This window comes from Trichechus manatus, unplaced genomic scaffold (genome assembly GCF_000243295.1).
Source record: "Trichechus manatus latirostris isolate Lorelei unplaced genomic scaffold, TriManLat1.0 scaffold00118, whole genome shotgun sequence".
NCBI lineage: Eukaryota > Metazoa > Chordata > Mammalia > Sirenia > Trichechidae > Trichechus > Trichechus manatus.
The window spans coordinates 2,032,268-2,054,238 of record NW_004444054.1 but is presented as its reverse complement, the minus strand read 5'-3'; the positions used below and the strand labels follow the sequence as shown (position 1 = coordinate 2,054,238).

The following is a 21,971-nucleotide window of genomic DNA, read 5'->3' as shown; positions in this document are numbered from 1 at the left end:
TGCTGTTGAGTTGACTCGACTGCTGACTGAAAGGTTGGCAGTTCAGGTCCACTCAGAGGTGTCTTGGGAGAAAGGCCTGGTGATCTACTTCTGAAAAATCCACCATTGAAAACGGTATGGAGCACAATTCTACTCTGTCACACATGAGGTCGCCACAAGTCGGAATCAGCTGGATGGAAACTGGTTACTGACTACTAGTTAGCCTACCTTATAGGATTGAGAGGATTTAAATGAGATAATCCATGTTACTCACTAGCTTTTAATGCATGTAACTACTATACTGGAAAGAGATTTCAATTCTTTGATTCAGGCATGGGAGAAAAATAATTTTTATACCAACTTTATTTTGATATCGCATTCTGCCAGGGTGGTAAAACACATATCCAGCCCCCTTTCTTTGGATTGTGTTGCAATACCAGGGGGCAAATACAGTGCCAAGGTGTGTGGGGCTGTGTCTCGGCCTCTGAGGCACCCGCTGGAAAGTTCGTCATCCCATCTGGCCCTTGGTCCAGGAGCTGTGGCTGTGCCCTTGTTTCTGTACTACTTTCCCCTTCAGGTCTGGAGGGATCTCTTCACACTGTCTGATCATCTAGATCATTCTGTGGCCACTATGCCAATATGGGGGCATGGAACAGTAGCCTCTGGGGCTGTTTTAGCTCTCTCTGCTGGGGTGTACCTGGCAGCCGTTCGCTCTCTGGGATCTAGGTGTCCCCTGGGAAGTAGGGGGCAGGTTCCTGGGGTCTCAGATCCACACACTTATCTTGGGTTTGACCACTAAGGAGTCCTGGTGGTGCACTGGTTAAGCACTCAACTGCTAACCAAAAGGTGGGAGGTTTGAACCTACCCAGGTGCTTCGCAGGAGAAAGACTGGGCTACGTGCTTCCCTAAAGATTACAGCCTAGAAAACCCTATGGGGCAGTTCTTCTGTGTAACACATGGGGTCACTATGAGTTGAAATCAACAACAGTAAGTCTGGAGGAGTCCCTGGGTGGCGCAAATGGTTTAAGTGCTCGACTACAAGCTGAAAGGTTGGCAGTTCGATCCCACCCAGAGGCACCTCAGAGGACAGGTGTGGTGATCTGCTTCCAACAGTCACAGCTGTGGAAAGCCTATGGAACAGTTTTACTCTGCACACATGGGGTTGCCGTGAGTTGGAATCAACTCTACGGCAACTAACAATGAGTCAGTCTGGAAGCAGAACTCACATCCCCTGTTTCAGTGTTTGCCTGTGGGTGCGTGCGTGAGTGAGTGAGTGTGTGAGTGCAGGGGTGTGTGTGTGTGTGTGTGTGGGAGGGTTGTCTGACCTGGTGATAGTCATTCCGACCCCCAAACATTTTATCCTGATTACCCTGAGGACCTTGAGTTTTGGAAAAATCAAAGCCCAAAACTTAGGGCTATTTCTTTTCTTTTTTTTAAATTTTATTTATTTTGTTGTTGTTGAGAATATACACAGCAAAACATTCAGCAGTTCAGCAGCTTCTACATGTACCGTTCAGTGACATTGATTACATTCTTCGAGCTGTGCAACCATTCTTACCCTCCTTTTCTGGGTTATTCCTCCCCCATTAACATAAACTCACTGCCCCCTAAACTTCCGAATCTAATCCTTGAAGTTGCTGTTGTCAGCTGGATCCCATATAGATAGTTCTTAAAATAACATACTGTTCATGGCAGACTTTTTTTTTTTTTTTTCAACTAGTTAAGCTAAACTACTGCATGGTTTTAAGAAGACTTCAGGGGATATTTTTTGTTTAAGGTGTAAAGATTATCTCAGGGCAGTAGTTTCAGGGGTTCTTCCAACCTTCATGGCTCCAGGAAGTCCAGATTCCATGAGAATTTGAAATTCTGTTCTGCATTTCCCCCCTTTTGATCAGGATTCATCTATAAAATCTTTGATCAAAATGTTCAGTTATGGTAGCCGGGCACCATCCAGTTCTTCTGGTCTCATGGCAAAGGAGGGAGTTGTTCATGGAGGCAGTTAGCCTCACATTCCATTTTTTCATCTTATTCCCGACTCTCCTTCTTCAAGGCTATTTCTGTTTTCCACCTTATTTCATCCCTTCTTTGAGGGTGTAAATATAGACTCACCTAGCTTCTTGGGGTGGGGCAATGGACACGTCACCTCGTGCTAGCAGTGAGGAGAGAAAGTAACAAATACTCGAAGGGAAAGGAAAACTAACATTGCCTTACATTCTGTTTGTTCATCCCACTGCTTTAACTTATCATTGTACCTATAAACATGCTTGAGGTTAGCTGTTAAGGTTGGCTTGGAAATGTCCTATTCCTCTGTATCTTCTTATCTGCCTACCAAATATCATTAATCAAAATCTGTTACACCAAATAGGAAAGAAGGGAGAGACCCTGGGGCTGGGTAATATCAGTAATGTTGTTAACTGTGGTCAGGTTGGCCCCCGACTTATGGCGACCCCATGCACCACAGAATGAAACGCTGCCCAGGCCTGCACCATCCCCCTGATGGGTTGAGGATTGGCCGCTGTAATCCATAGGGTTTTCAATGACTAATTTTCAGACGTAGATCGCCAGGCCTTTCTTCCTAGTCCCTCTTAGTCTTGAAGCTCTGCTGAAGCCTGTTCAGCATCATAGTAACACACAAGTTTCCACTGACAGACAAGTGGTAGCTCTGCATGAGGTACATTGGCTGGGAATTGAACCTACGTCTCCTGCATGGAAGGTGAGGATTCTACCACTGAACCACCTCTGCCCTCTAATATCAATAATAGTAAGCACTTATTTAGTACTCACCACGTACTGGACACTTCCTATGTATTTTCCTTTGATCCTCACCAGCCTAGTGAGGTTGATAGTATTAAGTGAGGAGGAATCACAGCGAAGCTCAGCACGTTGCCCGTGGGCACACAGGAAGTTCGTAAGTGGCAGAGTAGGTGTGCTGGGACTGTGAACACTCAGCCTATGCCAGCACGTGTTTTGGCATGCCATGTGCCCCAGGCAGCGCCAACACACAGACAGAAGATTCTTGGTCACCACATCCCTCTGTGTTTCTGAGTACTGGGGTGCTGCAACTGGCCACTCCCCCACCTTCCGGCACCCATTTTCTTCCTCTGCTCGCCGTGGTTTCTCCCTGAGCGCCAGCAGCAGGACCCCTGCTCAGCACAGCTGGCTCCCCGAGTGTCTCAGGGTCTGCTGCGCTGGGAAGTGGCCAGGCCTTGGGAGCTGGCGTGTGACAGGCTGGGCTGCATTCCTTCTGGGTCAGTCATTCGGCGTCCACATCCCTGAGCCAAGCTGGATGTGGGATTTCCTGCCGGGACCATGGGGTGGGGGGGCTGCTTTATTTACTCGACAAGTCCAGTCATCCTGCGCTCCACTCTCTGAATGGTGTGGGGAGAACCCGGTGCAGGGGGTCTGGTGGGAACCAGAGACTTGTGTTTATAGGGAAAAGTCGGCTTCCTGCTCTGTACTCCACCCTTGCTTCTTAAGCCCAGCGGCAGTAGTAATGCTGCCTCCCAGTCTTTAATCTGCTTCTTTCTCTAACGTGATGGGTTGGAGAAATGTCTCCTTCCTTAGATTACACTTCTTTACCAGCTGCCATTGAGGCGACTCTGACTCATGGTGACCCCATGTGTGTCAGAGTAGAACTGTGCTCCATAGGGGTTTCAGTGGCTGATTTTTCAGAAGTAGATTATACCAGGCCTTTCTTCCGAGTTGCCTCTGGGTGAACTCGAACCTCCAACCTTTCAGCTAGCAACCGAGCACATTAACCATTTGCACCACCCTTTGGCACCCTCAAAAAAGCCTGTCAGGAGCTGTCCAAGCCTGAGGTGCACAGCACGGGGCCCCGTCTACCCTGAATTGATTTGAGAGTGCTTTCCCTAGATCTTCAGTACATAGCTGCTTAAGCCAACTGTGTTTGCACAGCTACGCAGGGGACCCTTTCCCTCCTGCAGAGACAGGCCTTGTCCACGCACTGCAGGCCGGAGGTGTCCTTGGAAGCTCTGAAGGGATGGTCTCACAGTTAGGGCAAACTTTCTCCCCCACCCCTTCCTCCCTGCCTTTCTTTCTTTTCCTTTTTTCTTTCAGCTTTATTTGGATAACATTTTAAACTTGAAAGTGGCAGGAGTAAGTATCCTCTTCTCAAATCCACCAGTTGTTTACAATTTGCCCTTTTTTAAATCATTCTCTCTCTATATATATGCATACACATACCTACACACACACATATACACACACACATATCCATACACATATATACACAAGCGTACATATACAGACATATACGTAAACTTATACACATACATATATATGCACGTATATACATGTGCGTGCACATATACACACATATGCGTATATACACATACACACACACATATACACACACGTGAATTTTTTGTGAACTATTTGAGCATCAAAGACATCATGCCCCTTTCTTTACTTTGGCATACTTGAGTGTTTATTTTCTAAGCACAAGGACGTTTCTGATATAACCAGAGTACAATATTAAAATCAGGAAATTTAACATTGATACAACATTGTTCTCTAGTCCACAGTCCATATCCAACTCTTAGTTGTTCCAGTAAGGTCCTTTACAGCCATTTTCATTTATTTGTTTATTTTAGGGAAATCTTTCCAAAGAGCTGTACTCTTAAGGAAAAAGTGTTTCGAAAAGTTAGAATGCTCCTTGTTAAAAATTTGGTTTTAAAAATAAAAATCATTCATAATTCCACCCCAGAGGCTTAGTGCTCAGCCAGGTGGAAGGTGATTGGAAGCCTTTCCTTTAGCGTGGGAGTCCTGGCCACCCAGAGCTGTCTCCCCCCAGCCCCAAACACACACACAGCCAAGAGTTCCGCAGCTGAGTCCTCGGGCTACAGGGAGGAGCTGGCTCCCTCTCCTGAGTTGCCTTTCTTTCATCACCTCTGCCCACCACTTGGGTAGGTGCCCACCCAGGTAGGAAAACCTAACCTTTTGTCATGTCATATCCTTGGGGTAGGGAAGGGCTTAGATCATTACAAATATTCAGAACCTGTTCAAGACTTGAAAGACAATCTTACAAGCCCTCTCTTGTCTGCTCTATACCATTGCTTCCTAGACTTGGTGGCGTATGGTTGAGGGGAGTTGCATTGGCCTCTTGGTGGAACATTTGTTGCTGTGGTTCATTAGTTACCACTGAGTTGATTCCAACTCATGACGACCCCATGTGTGCAGAGTAGAAGTGTTCCATAGGGTTTTCAAGTCTGTGACCTTTATGGAAGCAAATTGCCAGACCTGTCTTCCGAGGCGTCTCTGGGTGGACTTGAACCTCCAACGTTTTAGGTAGCAGATGAGTCCATTAACTATTTGCAGCACCAGGGACTCCCACCTTATTAAATAACCACTAACCCCTGGGTGGTGCAAACAGTTAAGCTATCGACTACTAGCCAAAAGGTCGGAAGTTCAAGTCCAGCCAGAGGCGCCTCAGAAGAAAGACCTGGCAGTCTACTTCTGAAAAATCAGCCATTGAAAACCCTATTCTCAACAACAACAAAAAACAAACCCTACTGAGCACAGTTCTACTCTGACAGAGGGGGTCACCCTGCGTCAGTTGATTTAATGGTTTAGTTTTTTTAAAATTTAATTTAATAAGGTTATTACACTTATCTGGGCTGTCCCCTTTGTCATTCCCAGGAATAACTGAGAATGGCTCTGCTTTTACCTGGCCCGGGACGGGTCTGCAGTCCATGAATCTGGTTTCCGGTGTGATTTTTGTCTTAGAAGCTACTATTGCGTTGTCTGTGGCTTCCCATTGTTGGTGCCTCGGTTTCCCTACGTGGTGTGTGAAAAAGGGCCTCTGAAGGCCGCGATCAAAAGCCTCCAGTATGTTTTCATGTGTTTGTTTTTCCTTCTCCTGCCCCAGACCCTCTCCTTGAAGGAGCTGGCCTTGAGAGTGACTTCAGCGGGCAGCCGCCCAGCCAGCGCTCGCCTACCCGCTGGGCCCACACAACTCCTAACCTGCAGAGCCAGCACTGGAGGTCCGCTCTTCAAAGCAGCTGTTTGAAGTGCAAACATTTCCTTTCCTGAAAATAAGGGAAATTGAAATTAAAACTTATTGTTCTGTGCAGACAATGTTCCCTTGGATCAAAGACGGGAGAGGGGCTTATAAAGGGAGATTCGCAATGTAGACCTGGAGGAGGCGAACGGTGTAGGTGTGACTGTGCTTATACACAGCACCATTGGCTGCGGTGCTCTGAGTTTGGTAAGGCTATGTGTTTCTTTTCTGTTATTAAAGATCCTAAATCTAGATCTTACAGGTTATGCTTAACTTTGTCTCTCTCCTTTTTTTTTTTTTTTTTTTAATCTTGGTAAGCATTTGGAAAGGAGCCCTGGTGGCACAAAGGTTAAGCACTCAGCTGCTAACCAAAAGGTTGGTGGTTTGAACCCACCCAGCAGCTCCGTGGGAGAAAGACCTGGCGATCTGCTCCCGTAAAGATGACAGCCTAGGAAAGAAACGCTATGGGGCAGTTCTGTTCTGTCAGATGGGGTTGCTCTGAGTTGAAAATGACTCAATGGCACCCATCGACAACAACAAAGCGTTTGGAAATGACTTTGGGTAAATGACACCGTCTCTATGACAGAATGTTATGTAGCCAATAAAACTGGTGTTTTCATAGAACATTTGACCTTATGGGAAAACTTGAATGTTAAAAGTGAAAAAAAAAAATCTGGGTGAATTGCCCATATTCAGTGTGATCTTAATGGGATGTATGTATTTGCACAGGAAAAGACTTACGGTTGGACTTTGTTTTGCTCACTGCTACGTGGGGAGCACCTAAAATGGTGCTCAATAGATATTTGTTGAATGTTTTTATCATTACAAAAACAGCATTATTTTTTAACAGAGGACTGGCTTTGGACTAAATAGAACATTTTGGCAGGTGGCAGGAACAATGAATTATCTTAAATTTCTATTGTAATCCTGTCCTGACATCTCAGTTGGGGTTTATTTTACACTTTGGTCCGCAAAACATACTGTGAATCAGGCGCTTGGTCTTTACTTTGTGGACTAAGCCAGCCCTGTTAAAATTAGAGTATCAGGATGTTAAGTTTTTCCTAGGTTGGTTGGTTATTAGGCCTCTTGATAGATGGAGCCAAATTACAGCTTGCTCTCACTTACTCGACTGTAGCCAGCGTGCCGTCGGGCCGGCTTGTCCTGTCCTGTTGTTGAGAATTTCTGCCCGATAACCAGGATTTGTCATCTTTGAGTGCCAGGACCTTGTTTCTTCCTCTACCAAGGTATACTGGCTGCATGTCATTCTGATTCCTAATGTACGAAATTCTTTAAAATGCAACAGCTCGTCTTTACCTGCACTGTGCGTTAGCGTTGGAAGCATCCCGGAGCTCAGGGGTTTAGTGTAGGAAGGATGAATACCACTTTAGAGCTGACGACACCGCTCACTGGGAACATCAGCTCAGTCTCTCCTTCAGTCAGACGTGTCCCCCTAGGCTTCCAGGGCCATATTTTCTGCCTTCCCACAGTGCTGTTGGCACTGTGTTCTGGAAGCTTCTCCTTGGGCTGCGTTTGGGATGGGGCTCGTGGTGCTAACAGACTGGGAGATCACCAGGTCTTTCTCTCACAGAGCCACTAGGTGGGTTCGAACCACCCACCTTTCAGTTAGCAGACAAGCACTTAACCGTTTCGCCACCAAGCCTCCTTGCGCGCACATAGACATACACATGTTTATATATAAATTAAAAGGAAAGTTTTCATGAAACCGTACTTATTCTTACTGCTTGTGGAGTACTCTGATAATTTTTGTTCTTTTTTCTTTCATTAAAAAAAAAAATCCTGGGGGTGACTTGCAGCTTGAGAAATGCTGCTCAGCGTGGGCAAGCTGGTTGCCCCCTGCGTGCCATTCCATTGGTATGGCTGAGTTTCAGGCCTGCTGGCAGCAGGGGTGGGAGCAGTTCTCGGTCAGGACCAGTTTGAGCAAAGAAAATCAGGGAGTAGAGGTTTTTGTTTGTTTGTTTCTGGGTGACTTGAGGGTTTTTGACTGACGTGGGCATTATTCTTTGTGCTCATCCCCAAGAGGCTCACTGGGCAAGACCCGTTTGGATGACTCAGCGTGCTCTGCTGACGACCGGGTCTGTCTGTCTTCAGTTTGGCTGACACGTTGGCGATTTAAAGGTGGCCTGGTCAGACTGTGTGCAAGTCTAATCTATTAATTTCAGTGGTTTGATTTATACTGAGTTTATTTTATTCATTGCCCTTTGAGGAAGAAGCCAGTCGAGAGCTAAGAAAGAGGAGGGAGAAAAAAATGCTCTTACAGAAATGTGAAATTTTGAATTCAAGTCTGATGGGCTAAAACCAAACAGAATGTTGAACACATAACCTTAGCAGTAATGGTCATACTATTAGGGAGCTCTTCTTGGGAAGGTTGATGGGATTTTATATGAATTTAAATCTTGTTTGCCCGCAGAGTGTTTGAAAGTGTTTCCCCCCTTGAGAAAATAACTATTCTTAAATAACAAATCTGTGTATATAATTCATAAAACAATCGTAAGTCATGAGAATTGATTCTACCATACAAGGGCATAGTGATGTAACAGAGAACTAGAACAAGATGAATTGTCCAGCTTTATTGAAACAATGTACAAATACTTGCCCTTGTTCCTCTGGAACGTCTTATTTACTATGCTTCTCAGTAAAAATAAATTTATTGTAAAAATTCCACCAAAAGCCCATTGCCGTCAAGTCGATTCTGACTCATAGCGACCCTGTAGGATAGAGTAGAACTGCCCCTTGAGGCTTCCAAGGCTGTAATCGTTATGGTAGCAGACTGCCACATCTTTCTTCCCTGGAGCGGCTGGTGGATTCAAACCACTGACCTTTTGGTTAGTAGCTGAGTGCTTAACCGCTGCATCATTCAGAGTACTCAAATTACAGTCTTTTAAAAAAAAATCTGTAAGTTAGAAATATTAATGCCACCATTGTTTGTATTTGAGAAGAATCATCAAGAACTTGATTTTATGCTGGTTTACATATACATACATACATATACATACATATGTGTGTGTATATTCTAGATATATATATTATTTGGAATAAAGGATAGTCTGTAGCTATAATTGCATAATTCCCCCATAAATTCATATTCTCAAATTTTTAGCAACCAGGTTTTTTTTTTAACTTTTGTCGGAAGGCTTTTGTTGCAGTCTTGGGAGGTATTAGGCAAGAGCATTTATTCACTCTTTCAGTAATGATACTGAACTGCGGAAGCTGTCTTGCTAGTCTCAGAGTCTGATACAATCAGAATTTTAGAAAAGTTGACAGATCTAATTTGCGTTAGGAATTCAGACCTAATTACTGAAGGAATCTCTCGGGTCTGGGAGCTGGTGAGTCCAGGCCAAGGCAGCACCATCTTAGATTTCTTGGGCAATTTTGGATGCAGGCAGCAGGGAGGGAAGGATACAACACCCTGCACAAATTCCTCTCGCTTTCCTGTTGCGCCTGGCTGCCGCTAACTGTCCTGTGCTCTGTGTCTTTAAGGGAGGTCTTGCTGAGTCACCCTGGGTGGCCTTTGGGTTGGAGGACGGGTTACAGTTAACATGCTTAGCTGCTAACCAAAAGACTGGAGGTTCAAGTCCACCCAGAGGCACCTTGGAAAAAAGGCCTGGTGATCTGCGGAAAAATCTGCCATTGAAAACCCTATGGAGCACAGTTCTACTCTGACACACATGGGATCTCTTTCTGGTGAGGTGTGCAGGTGTGCGAAGGAAGAGAGTTTCATTTTGCCTTGAGGGCACTGGGAGCAAGGATTGGGGGAGAGGAGCAGTTCCTCAATACTGATGCTTTGTGGGGGCAAGTAGTACTGCCCCCAGTCAAGTGAGTAGTAACTCAGAAATGTTAGTTCTCGTCCCTTCTAGAATTGCCCTTCTTGCTAGACTGCATTGAGTTAGGAGCACTTTATGGCCCGCTTTATTACGCGGGTGTTTCTGACATGTGGGCACGGGCGTAAAACCCAGCTCGTTGCTGTCGAGTTGATTCCGACTCATAGCGACCCCATAGGACAGAGTAGAGCTGCCCCGTAGGGTTTCCAAGGCGACTGCCACATCTTTCTCCTGTGGAGCCGCTGGTGGGTTCGAACCACCAACCTTTTGGTTAGCAGCTTAGCTCTTAACCACTGCGCCACCAGGGCTCTTTTAAGATTTTTCTATGGCCTGAGGACCATAACCCTCATACGCTCCTAGGTCTGTTGCTGGCTGTCCTTGAGCCGATTTTGACCCATAGGGATCCCACGTGACAGAGTAGAACTGCCCCGTAGGGTTTTCTTGGCTGTAATTTTTACGGGAGCAGATCGCCAGATCTTTCTCCTGCTCCATCCCTGGGTGAGTTTGAACCACCAACTTTTTGGTTAGCAGCCCAGCGCTTAACTGTTGCACCACGAGAGCTCCTTTGGTATGAAATAGAAGCTCAAACTGAAATGAAGAAATTGCAGTCATCGACCTCATTTACTCTTAGTGCCTTTTGGAGGGATGGGGAAGGGAAAGCGGCCCCGTTCATCCTCCCTGTGCTCATTACTGACAAGCCTGGTGATGTGTTTCCGAAGCAGACATTCGGCAGATAAGAAGCAGTAAATGAGACCGCAGAGGTGGGGCTCCTGACAGTGTGAGAAGGGGCAGTCCAGGCCTGGCAGCAAGGGAGGAGGCAGGAAAATGTAAAAACACACAAGATCTAAATAACCAGGTCTCTGCGTGCGGGACCCTCTGCACCTCTTCGCCTCAGTTTCCTAATGTGGAAAATGAGGGCAATAATACTCCATACTCTGTAGGCCTGTGCTGAGAGCTAAGCAATTAACATACAGGCAGTCCCTCTTTTGAGTTACAGTGAACTGCGCTTATGACCTTTCTTTTTTGTAATATGTAGTACATATTACTGACTGATAAGATGTGCAATTGTTTATCTCAAGCTGAAAAACCCCCTTCCCCAGCTTGTATAAATGTCTTGCTACTTGGCTGTATAGGGGTAGGTGTAAATTAATATGCAGAGTGATTCCTTCTGAGGGGAGGGCAGTGTTGAGGTGGGCTAAGGAGAGGTTGCTACTTGTTCTCTGTGCATCAGGAAATTCTTAATAGAAGAGGTGGATTTCAGGAGCTTTCTAATAAAGGGGGAGAGAGGGAAGAAGAGGCGTGGGGATGCAGCCAGGAGCAGGCATTGAGGAGCCAGAGCTGGGACCCCTAGGCGGGCAGGAGGAGAGAGGCCCTCGGGGCCCTTGCCAGGAAGCCCTCTAAGCCAGGGTGGTGTTTGTCTAGCAGGGGGCAGTGGTCGTTCAGTGGTAGAATCCTCGCCTTCCATGCAGGAGACCCAAGTTTGATTCCCGGCCAGTCCACCTCACGTGCAGCCATTACCCATCTGTCAGTGGAGGCTTGCGTGTTGCTACGATGCTGAACAAGTTTCAGCAGAGCTTCCAGACTAGGATGGACTAGGAATAAAGGCCTGGCAATCTGCTTCCAAAATTCAGCCATTGAAAACTCTGTGGATCACAATGGTCAGATCTGTAAACTGCCGAGGTGATGGCGCAGGACTGGGCAGTGTTCTTTGCATTGTGCGTAGGGTCGCCTTGAGTCAGGGCTGACTGGACAGCAGTGAACAGACACAATGTATCTACAAGGATGGCACGTTTGGGTGTGCGCTCAGGTGTTTAAGCCTTCTTGCCTTTTACTTATGTTTGATGCTTAAAGAGTTTTATGAAGGAGCCCTGGTGGCTCGGTGGTTAAGCACTGGGCTACCAACCAAAGATTGGTGGTTCAAACCTACCCAGCCCAGTGGCTCTGTGGGAGGAAGACCCAGTGATCTGCTTTTGTGAAGATTACAGCCTAGGAAATCCTGTGGGGCAGTTCTACTCTGTCACACAGGGAAGCTGTGTGTCAGAATTTACTCGACGGCACCCAACAACAACAGCCTTATCCCATTTCAGAATTGTCACTAAAAATAATAGAAACGTTATAAAAAGTTTTATAAAGGGGTGTGTAAAGGTGAAGAGGGGTGCCCTGTGATGGTCGAGATCCACCCCAGCCTCTTGAATGTGCTGGGCATGGGGCTGAGGCAGAGAACCTGGGCTTTGAATATTCAGGAAACAACTTGGCTGTGTTTGACCATCATTCACTTAAAAGCTTTATACTTAGTAATACAGGGACATTTAAAGTAAGATAAAGAGGAAGGCAAAACAGATCAGTTTCTCAAAAAATTTCAAATTGGTCCAAGTGTTTGACTGCGAGTGTCTGTGAGAATGTCCAAAAGCGCTTCGGAATGTTACCTTCTCAGGAAAAGAAATTAGAGAAGCAATGCATGGGGTGTTATTAAATTCAGTTGTGTGTAACTTACATTTTTGCTATATGTCTGGTTCACTAATTCATATACTCACTAGAAAACTTTGTTAAATAATATTTTTCCCCCAGTTGTCTTTAAGTTGACTCCGACTTACGGCGACGCCGTGTGTGTCAGAGTAGAGCTGTGCTCCAAAGGGTTTTCGGTGGCTGATTTTTTTGGAAGTAGGTCACCAGGCCTTTCTTCTGAGGTGCCTCTGGGTGGACTTGAACCTCTGACCTTTCGGTTAGCAGCTGAGCGCATTCAATGTGTGCACCACCTAGAGACGCCATATAATATATAGAAATGTCATTTATATTTTTCTCTGAAATTTGAAATTTATGATGGCTTCTGTAAAAAACTGGGCTGAAAGTGGACTTTCTAGGGAGGGGCTCTAGATGGTGGCGGGGATGGTGGGATCAGGACATGGAGGGGGACTACAGTTTACCCCATGTCCTCCAGCAGCTTTTGGATGTTGTATGATACATGCATCACTTTATAAAATGCCGTCATGGCACTGTTTCTTTGGCACAATCAGATTGAATTTATGGCACCTCCGGCAGGAATGTAGAGGGTAGCAGCGTGTAATCACCTTTTCTGCACTTTGCAGTTTCTGGAAGCTTGCACATTATTAGTTATTTGCTTCACCAGGCGTTAAGATTAACCGCACATTACACGGGGTGGAACTTTTGCAGTTGAGCCCGTGAATAATGACTGCTTTATAGCACTCACTACCTTATGCTAGACGAGAAAAGTCAGTTAGCGAGAGAGACAGGTCTTGACGGCTCCATGAAGCATCCAGGTGAGGAATTTCCAGGTGTGAGAATTGCCCGTAGAGGAGAAGGTTCTGCACCCAGCGCTTAGCACGTTCTCCACACATATTTGCAGATCGTCTGAGTACAAAGGAGGGCTAAGACCTAGAATATGTTTCAAAAAGGAGGGGAGCATGGTGTAGGGGTCCTGGGCTTGGAACGTGGCTTTAAAGGTTTGTTGGTATTGGGTGCTGTTGAGTTGATTCCAACTCATAGCGACCCATGTGACAGAGTGGAACTGCCCCATAGGGTTTTTTTAGGCTGTAATCTTTGCGGGAGCAGATCACCAGGTCTTTCTCTCATGGGGCTGCTGGGTCAGTTTGAACCGCTAACTTTATGGTTAGCAGCCGAGTGCTTAACCCGTTGTACCACCAGGCCTCCTTAAAGGTCTTTAACCCATCAGCCCATTGCTGTTAGTTGATTCTGACTACGAAGTGACCCTATAAGTCAGAACAGAACTGCCCCATAGGGTTGCCAAGGCTGTAATCCTTACAAAAGCAGATTGCACATCTATCTCCCTAGGAGGGGCTGGTGGGTTCGAATGCTGACTTTTCAGTTAGCAGCTGAGTGCTTAACCATTGCGCCACCAGGGCTCCTTGTAAAGGTCTTTAGAGCCCATGAATCCTGAAACTTCACCTCCTTTGTCTCCTCCTGCCCAACCACTATAACATGCTCGGCTGCTCACCCAGAGACACCTTGGAAGAAAGACCTGGCAATCTACTTCTGAAAAAGCAGCCATTGAAAATCCTTTGGAGCAGAGTTTTATCTGACACACATGAGTTGGAGTCAACTGGACTACAGCTGATTTACTGGTGTCCTTTTCAGCAAGAAATAACAGTGTAGGACAGATGGTTTCTGTTCCTTCCCGCTTTCTGCCCCAAGATGCTCTCCCTCTAGTCCTCAGCCAGCCGTGGATGCTGGGAGAACTTGCACCATGAGAAGACGTCCAACACCTCTTCATTTGTCCTGAAACATTTGAGACCCTCCTTCAGGACGTTTTGCCCAAGGTCTTTAGATCTGCCTTAGCAGACACGATCTTGCCGACAACAGAGCATTCGTTTATGACTGCAGACGTGTGTATAGAAAAATAACACGCCCTTGTACTGAGCAGTGCACACTCAGCTGTGCCATCAAGTTCATCTCAGGTTCGCAGGAGAACAAAAGATGGCAAATCTTCAAGTTTGCAGAAAAAAAGACTTCCCTTGTGCAGCTCAAGTTCAAATGTCTTCAATATCTGCTCTCTGCGCAGAAATCTGATGAGGGTTGTATTACAGAGGAGGGGACATTACTAGCTCGCAGGTCCCAAAAGAAGCCGTAGCTTTTCATTTTGGGGTGGAGGAGAGTTGCTAAGAGGGTTGACAAGAAGATTTGGGACTGCCCAGGCTGGAAGGACCAAGAGGAAGAAAGCCATGGCAAGGCGAACTGCAGAGTTGCCAGCCAGCTCTGGAAGTCAGTTCTAGAGCTAGGAAGTCCTGGTCCAAACCCATTGCCGTCAAGTCGATTCTGACTCATAGCGAGCGACCCTATAGGACAGAGTAGAAGTGCCCCATAGGGTTTCCAAGGTTGTAATCTTTACGGAAGCAGACTGCCACATGTTTCTCCTGCAGAGTAGCTGGTGGGTTTGAAGCGCCAACCTTTCGTTTAGCAGCCGAGCACTTAACCACTGCACCGCCAGGGCTCAAGAAGCGCTGGTAGGGACTTTAAAATGGTTTAGAACGAACAAAAAGCAAATTCTATTTCCACAGCTGGTAACAGACTCCTAGAACCGGAGGGAGTATTGGCTGACTTTGGAAACGGGCTGGAGAAGAATTCATTCTAGATAGTCACATGGCCCGTGGGAGCCAGGGCACTTGGGGGTTATCACTTACCTTTTGGAAATGCTGTCATGGGACGAGCCTCCTCATAAAGCTTGCTTTGTCAGCTCTACCAAAGGTAGGACACGTGGCTGGGGTAGACCAAATTTGACCAGGGATATTATTTCCTGTGTTCTTGGAGCGCTCTGAATATGGATGGCTTGGCATTTCACAAGGGGGCAGGATGAAGCTCGTCAGGTTCATCTTGTTTGCATTCTGTTGGTCATGGTGAAGCCAGGTGGAGCCCCAGGATCGACACAGCCCTCTTGTCTGACTTCTTGTTGTTGGGTGCTGTGGAGTCGATTTCAACTTGTAGCGACCCTGTGTGACAGAGTAGAACTGCCTCATAGGGCTTCCTAGGCTGTAATCTTTGTAGGAGCTGATCACCAGCTCTTTTTTTCCGTGGAGTCACTGGTGGGTTTGAACTACTGACCTTTTGATTAGCAGTCGAGTGCTTAACTGTTGTGCCACCAGGGCTCTTTTGTTTGACTTAAGTAAAAACCCACTGCCGTTGAATCAATTCCAACTCATAGTGACCCTTTTGGACAGAGTAGAACTGCCCCATGGGGTTCCCTAGGCTGTGATCTTTACGGAAGCCAACTGCCGCATCTTTCTCCCAAAGAGCATTTGGTGGGTTCAAACTGCCAACCTTTCAGTTAGCAGCCGAGCGTTTAACCACTGCGCCACCAGGACTCTTTTGTTTGGCTTGGGCACCCCCAGTTGGAGCCGTATCCTCGGTGATTTCCCCACACCGTCCAATACATGCCCCTTTTACTCCGTGCCCCCTTAGTTGCCACCAGGCAGAGCCTCGCTCACGGGGCCACGCTGCTCTGCAGTTCCTGCCTGCCCCCTGCCCTTGTTTCCTGTGCTGGGACCCAGCTTCCTTCATGGCCTCTCCCACTCCCTGCCGGCAGAGATGGGTGTTGCCGGCTTGTGCAATGGTCTCCGTCAGTCGGAGCCTGTTGAATCTGTAGCCGCCTTCAGCTGACCCTGACCCAGTTGGGTGGGAGGACAGAGTCAGAGCTGGCGTCCAGCCAGGCCACTGTCGGGCCTGTGGAGAAAAGCCAGAGACACTGTCAGGAGTGACGCCAGCCCGAGAGAGGTGGCTGCAGGGAGGAGGCAGGGAAAGCGAGCCATCCGCCCCTCTGCGACTGCCACAATAGTCACTTGTACTTTTAGCCTTCCGACCACAATGAAGAAGAGTCATTACCTTATGTATGGAATTTTATTTGAATTCTAGAACTGCCCTGCATTTCATTCTTTTTTTTTTTTTTTTGCAGGTTTATAACTTTATTTAATAACCAGCTGTTAGTTTACACACATAATGACTGTCTGTAGGTATTGGAAAGTGGTGACAGGTCCGTAGGTAACCCGCGTATAGAGTGTGTTGGGTGAATCTCCAACCTCGTTACGTTTTCTGGACAACCATACAGGCTACAGTATGGGACATTCCTTGTTCCTTTGCCCCAGACAGCTCTGTTGAGCCTGATGTCCGGGTGCACATCTGGCGTTCCCATCTCCCTCATGGCAAATTTCTGCATCTCCTTGAGTGTCCGAGGAGCGCGCTTCTTGAAGCCCACTCCGTGGATGCGCTGGTGAGTGTCGACGGTGTCCTCTCTGGTGTCCACTTCGTCGATGGCAGAACAGCCCTTCTCCTCGCCGCCCTCGTTTGCGGGAGCCATTGTGCTGGGACCTGCCTGGTGTTTCACTCCTGGTAACGTATTTTGCAGTGTTCCACATTATCTTTTACATTTAGGTAATTTTTAAAAAATCAGCAAGGGAGGTAACAAGCTGAGCTAGAGCTGCCCGGATCGGGGTGGAAGGCGCAGGTGTCGGTGCCAGGCAGACTTGGATTCAGGGTTTGGCCCTGGTGCTGACTGGGGCACATGAACCCGGCCCACACCTTCCTCTGCCCATCCTTCAGACACCAGCTAAAAACAACGTAAGTGCAGCAGGCAGCCGGGGACATCCCAGCTCCCTCCCACATGCCCGTAACTCTCCGTCTGCAGTTCTACAAAGTGTAGGTTTGGTTTGAAATTGGCACTGTTGGTGTCAGCCTTTAGAAAATAGGAAGAATTGCGGCCAAAGAAGAATGAATGTAATGCAGGTGACTGGTTCCCAATTTTAAGACAATGTCAGTTACACTAATGAGTTCCCTGCTGTTAGATGAGACTCTGACCAGTTTTCTACGTTATATAGTTGTGTGGAGCCTTCTACCTGCAGAAAGCGTTGCATTTCTTGATGACTCTACTAGCCCCGTGAGTTCATACTCTTACTCGTGAATTACACGGGAGCACTAGGCAGCATTAAGGAGCCCTGGTGGCACAATGGTTAAGCGCTCAGATGGCGGTTCGAACCCACCCAGCAGCTTTACAGGAAAAAAGACCCGGCAAATCTGCTTCCGTAAACATTACAACCTAGGAAACCCTGGGGGGTAGTTCTACTCTGTCACATGGGGTCATTGTGAGTCACAACTGATTTGGTGTCACCTAACAATAACAACAAGTAGGCAACATTAAGCATTAATGATGTTTGGTGAAAATTAATAAATTAAAATGTTTCTTCAGCTCTGAATCACGGAGAGCTGTAAGGCTCATAGGTTCTTCCTTGCAAGTGGCAAGACAGTGGCTGGTGGCCAGAGCTGACACCAGTGTCCCCCAGTGGACAGGAATATATTCCTTTGGGCCAAGTTTGAAAAAATTAATACTGGGAATATAGACTACACTTGGAATTTAAACTTTTCAGGTATTGGTTTGAAAAACCTTCTGTTTAATTGGTACACAAACTAACTTTTTTCCGAAGTTAAAAATACCTAAAAGCTTAGGGGAGGGAGTGTAGTGTTTTTTTTAATGCAAAAATAATGGCATGTCCAAAAGTTAAACACAGCTTTTACTTTATCTCTCTATTTGTTTGTAAATGCTAAATTTGGGGCCTTTTAGCAGAGTAGAAAGTTCACAGCTGCAAGGCAAATAAAGGTTTCTTTTTAAAAATTCACAATATACCGGGGATTTATCATAAGTTAGAGGCAGTATATACGGTACTCTCTTTTAAAAATGTATATATATATATTTTTGAAGTTTATTGTTTTATAGGCATCCGTGAAATTTCTTCCAGCACAGATCAAGGGAAATTGGCACAGGGTCGAATAACACTTTTCTGTATAAATAAGAAAATCACGGTGTTCTTAGATGTTTGTTTGCTTAAAGGCTCCTGTAACTGAAAAACAGTTATAATAGTTACACAAAGGGGCACAGAAAAAAGGGCTTTTGAACTGGATTTGCTTTAGTTTGGGAGGCAGTAAAGGAGCCCTCCTGGTGCAGTGGTTAAGCACGTGGCGGCTAACAGAAAGGTCGGCGGTTCAAACCCACCAGCTGCTCTGAGGGAGAAAGATGTGGCAGTCTGCTTCGGAACAATTACAGACTTGGAAACCCTATGGGGCAGTTGTACTGTGTCCTGTAGTGTCGGATGGGTTTTGGTTTGCATTTAGGAGGCGTAGCGTTTCTTCTCCACGTTCTTCATGTGAATCTTGCCATGTGCTTCATCATGTGGAAGAGCACGTGTTTTTGTTCATTTGCTTGGTTTCAGCCCAGTGCAGATACTTGTGATTTGTGCTACAAATGTTCCTCAGACCACAAGCTGGTTAAAGAGTAAAGAATATTAGCTACCTTGGTGAGCACTGCAAAATATTACACTTTACCCTAGACTTAATTATTGTCAGTTAATACATAAGATCTCACATTTCAAAACAAGCTTTTTGAGGGGTATAGCGTTCATTCATTGAACAAATGTTGGTTGCATGCCTGCAGGTGCTCTTACTGGGCTATCAGAGTGCTCGCCCAGCTTACGGAGCTTACTTCCCTGACGTTCTGTGCAGATACTGTGATAATATAAGCAGTTGGCCAACAATCTCATTTCTTTACGATTATGCTAACTAGAGAGAAAGCCAAACACTTACCATCTGTTCTTTTCCAGGGTCAAGGAAGGTGGGGAGTGGGTATGAGGTGTTGATGCCTGGGCCTGTTGCCTTGCCAGATTTAGTGAATAAAAATTTGAATTTCTGATAAACAATGACTACATTTATAGTGAGACCTGTGAGAGGTGAAACTCGACGGAACTGCCTTTTTGTCTGGGTCTTGTGAGTTTTCAGCCTTTGACAAGATGCAGTCTTACCACTTTGCTATCGCTCGTTTTAGTGGAAAATATTTGAGTTTTCCTTCTCTGACAGGTTTCTGCCTTCCACAGTTTTCGGCGTTTCACATGGGGTCGCTGTGAGTCAGAATTGACTCAATGGTATCACACAACAACAGCAAACAACAAGGGCAGGGGGTACAGCCATAGCTTTCTCTCTGGCCCACAGTTCCTAACAGAGTGTGTGCGTAAAAGCGTGCATGTGTGCAGCAGAAAGTGCAGACAGAGAGTCTGGGATGTGGGAGCCGGCTCTGCCCCCGCCTGGGCTGGTCGGCGAGGTCTGGCCCTGGGCGTGCCCACTGGCTACACAGAATCAGATCAGGAGGTCTGGCCGCGTCCTGTGCTGGGGACGCAGCTGTGGGAAGGGTCTCTGGGAAATGGGTACCACCCTGGCTGCCGTGAGCTGGGGGAAGGGTCTCTGAGAACTGGGTGCCACCCCGGCCGCCGGCCACCTAGTATCCTTCCCGGTGACATTTCCCCCTGACCTTTCTTTGAAGAAGGGTTTTGGAGCAGCATTTTATAAATTTTATACATAAAACAACAAAGAAGAGTAGGTGATGATCAGCTGACAGAAATGTAGGTTAAAAGGCAGGAAGTGTGGCTGCTGACTAATAATACCCAGGTTGGAGAGGATGAGCAAAGAAAAAAATGCACTGGAAATTATTCTCTAATTACCTGTATCAGAGACATAAATTGTATACCCTGTATACAGAGATTGGCAAAACCCGGGACGGGGCTCTGTGAGTTCCCAGGCCTCTTGGAAGGGGGACACAGGCCTCAAGACTACATTCCTTTTCTGTCCGCGTTGAGGCAGCACAGCCAGTGCCACAAAAGCATTTCACTTTCCGACTCAAAGTGAAAACTACCGAATTTGACCCAAGAGCCAAACAGAGATTAAAAAAAAAAAAAAGCCACCAGACGGGGTGCCCCATGATGTGTGATGGGCTTTTATTTTTACAGGAGGCTGTCCTTTGTGTGGCAGTTCTGTTATTTATGGCCTTCCTAGCATCTAAGTGGCATGTTGAGATTAAGAATGGATATAGTCACTGCCACCCTCCCCCCAGCACACACTCATTGCAAAGGACTTTGGCTATTGGCTCTGCAGACCCAGGGATGTATAAGTAAAAATCAGTGGTTCGAGACCCGGTCACTATTAGTTATGCTTTTGCAATTTTCCCATTTTGTTTATATGTTGAATAGTTTTAATATATTCTAGACAACATGCCTCAGGTCTTCCACCAGTTGAATGAGTGCGGATGGAAAGACATCAAAGAATAAGCTTTTATTTTTTAAGCCATATAATACCTTTATATAATTTAAAAAAGCTATTTTGGGTTACTGTCATGGATTGAATTGTGTCCTCCCCCCAAAAATGTGTGTCAGCTTGGCTGGGCCATGATTCTCAGTGGTTTGCCAGTTATGTAATGGTGTAACTTGTGAGTTAGCAGGCAGCCAAGTGCTTAACGATTGCGCCACCAGGGCTCCTCCGTCAAGATTAGAGTCTAGGAAACCCTATGGGGCAGTTCCGTTCTGTCCAATGGGGTCGCTATGAGTTCGAATGGACTAGGCGGCACCCCAAAACAACAAATACATGCTACATAGAGACAGCACAGCTGATGAAGGGGTAATACAGACTGTGGCCTGGGGGTGATTACGTAGATCATGTCTGCTTCTGTCTCAGTGCTGGTATTTTTTGATCTTTCGTAGTTTATATGTAGCCTGTTGGGAGTGTTTAAAATAGATGAAAATGTTCTCAACCCCTGGGGAAGAAATCTTGGCTAAGTTTTAGAGGAGCAAAGAAGACCCGGTGGAGCAGTGGTTAAGCATGTGGCTGCTAACCAGAAGGTCAGCGGTTCAAACCCACCAGCCGCTCCGCTGGAGAAAACATAACAGTCTGCTCTCCGTAAAGATTACAGCCTCGGAAGCCCCATGGGGCAGTTCTGCTCTGTCACATTGGTCGCTATGAGTCGGAATCGACTTCAAGGCAATGGGTTTTGGAGGAGCAGACAGGGAGGAAGAGACCTTGTACGTTGAGTGCTGCCCGACACCTGGCCCTTTGGATGTGAGTTCATTGGATTTGTGAACGGCTCCCTGCAGCGAGGACTACTTTATACACTTAATGGCATGAACATTAAACTCCGCTGTGTTCCTGTGCAGAGTTGTAGCTACATATCTAGCAGTTCAGCCTCAGGAGAACAAATTAAGTCTATAAAAGAACAGAGATCCAGAGGCAGAGGCTTGGCAACTGCTTGCTTAATTCCTCCGGGTAGTTGCGGGCGGAGTGCCTGCAGTCTGGGCTCTCCTGAACCTGGGCCGGTTTCCTTGGCTCCGGGCTACATCCGCAGCCCATTTGTCTTTATAGGCTCCTGGGAGCTGCCGCACCAGACGGGACACCGTGGGAAGGAGGGGGGGGCGGCGGGCGAATCCCACCGCACGGAGCTGTGCCCAGCAGCTACAAACTCGGGAAGTGTCACAGGAACTCACCTGTCAGGTGTGCCTTGGCAGACAAAAGGCTGCTGCCAACAAACCTCTGAGCATTTCGAACATTCAGGACGGGAGGGATCCTGAAATTTGTCTCTCATGCATTTTTTTCTCTCCAGCTTGCCAATTTGGCATGTCTTTTCCCCAGCCTCACTGGTAATTTATTTGCCCTGGTAGTGGGCCTCGATGGCCTTAGAAATACAGTGCTTTTGCCGTGGAGTCGCCTCCAACTTATGGCGTCCCGTGTGTGTCAGAGTAAAACTGTGTTCCATAGTGTTTTCAGTGACTGATTTTTCGGAAGTAGATCACCAAGCCTTTCTTCCG

At 46.7% G+C, this 21,971-nt stretch overlaps 1 protein-coding gene and 1 pseudogene across 1 annotated transcript in view; one reads left to right on the top strand and one right to left on the bottom strand.

Annotated features, from left to right (window-relative positions):
* SLC7A1 (solute carrier family 7 member 1) overlaps window positions 1-21,971 on the top strand; it is an 85,537-nt gene that overhangs the window by 5,127 nt on the left and 58,439 nt on the right. Inside the window, exon 2 of the mRNA XM_004384153.2 lies at window positions 5,867-6,205. The gene's annotated coding sequence lies outside the window, so the exon portion shown is untranslated. The remainder of the gene's footprint in view (window positions 1-5,866; window positions 6,206-21,971) is intronic.
* Window positions 16,239-20,051, bottom strand: LOC111821966 (60S ribosomal protein L31 pseudogene; annotated as a pseudogene).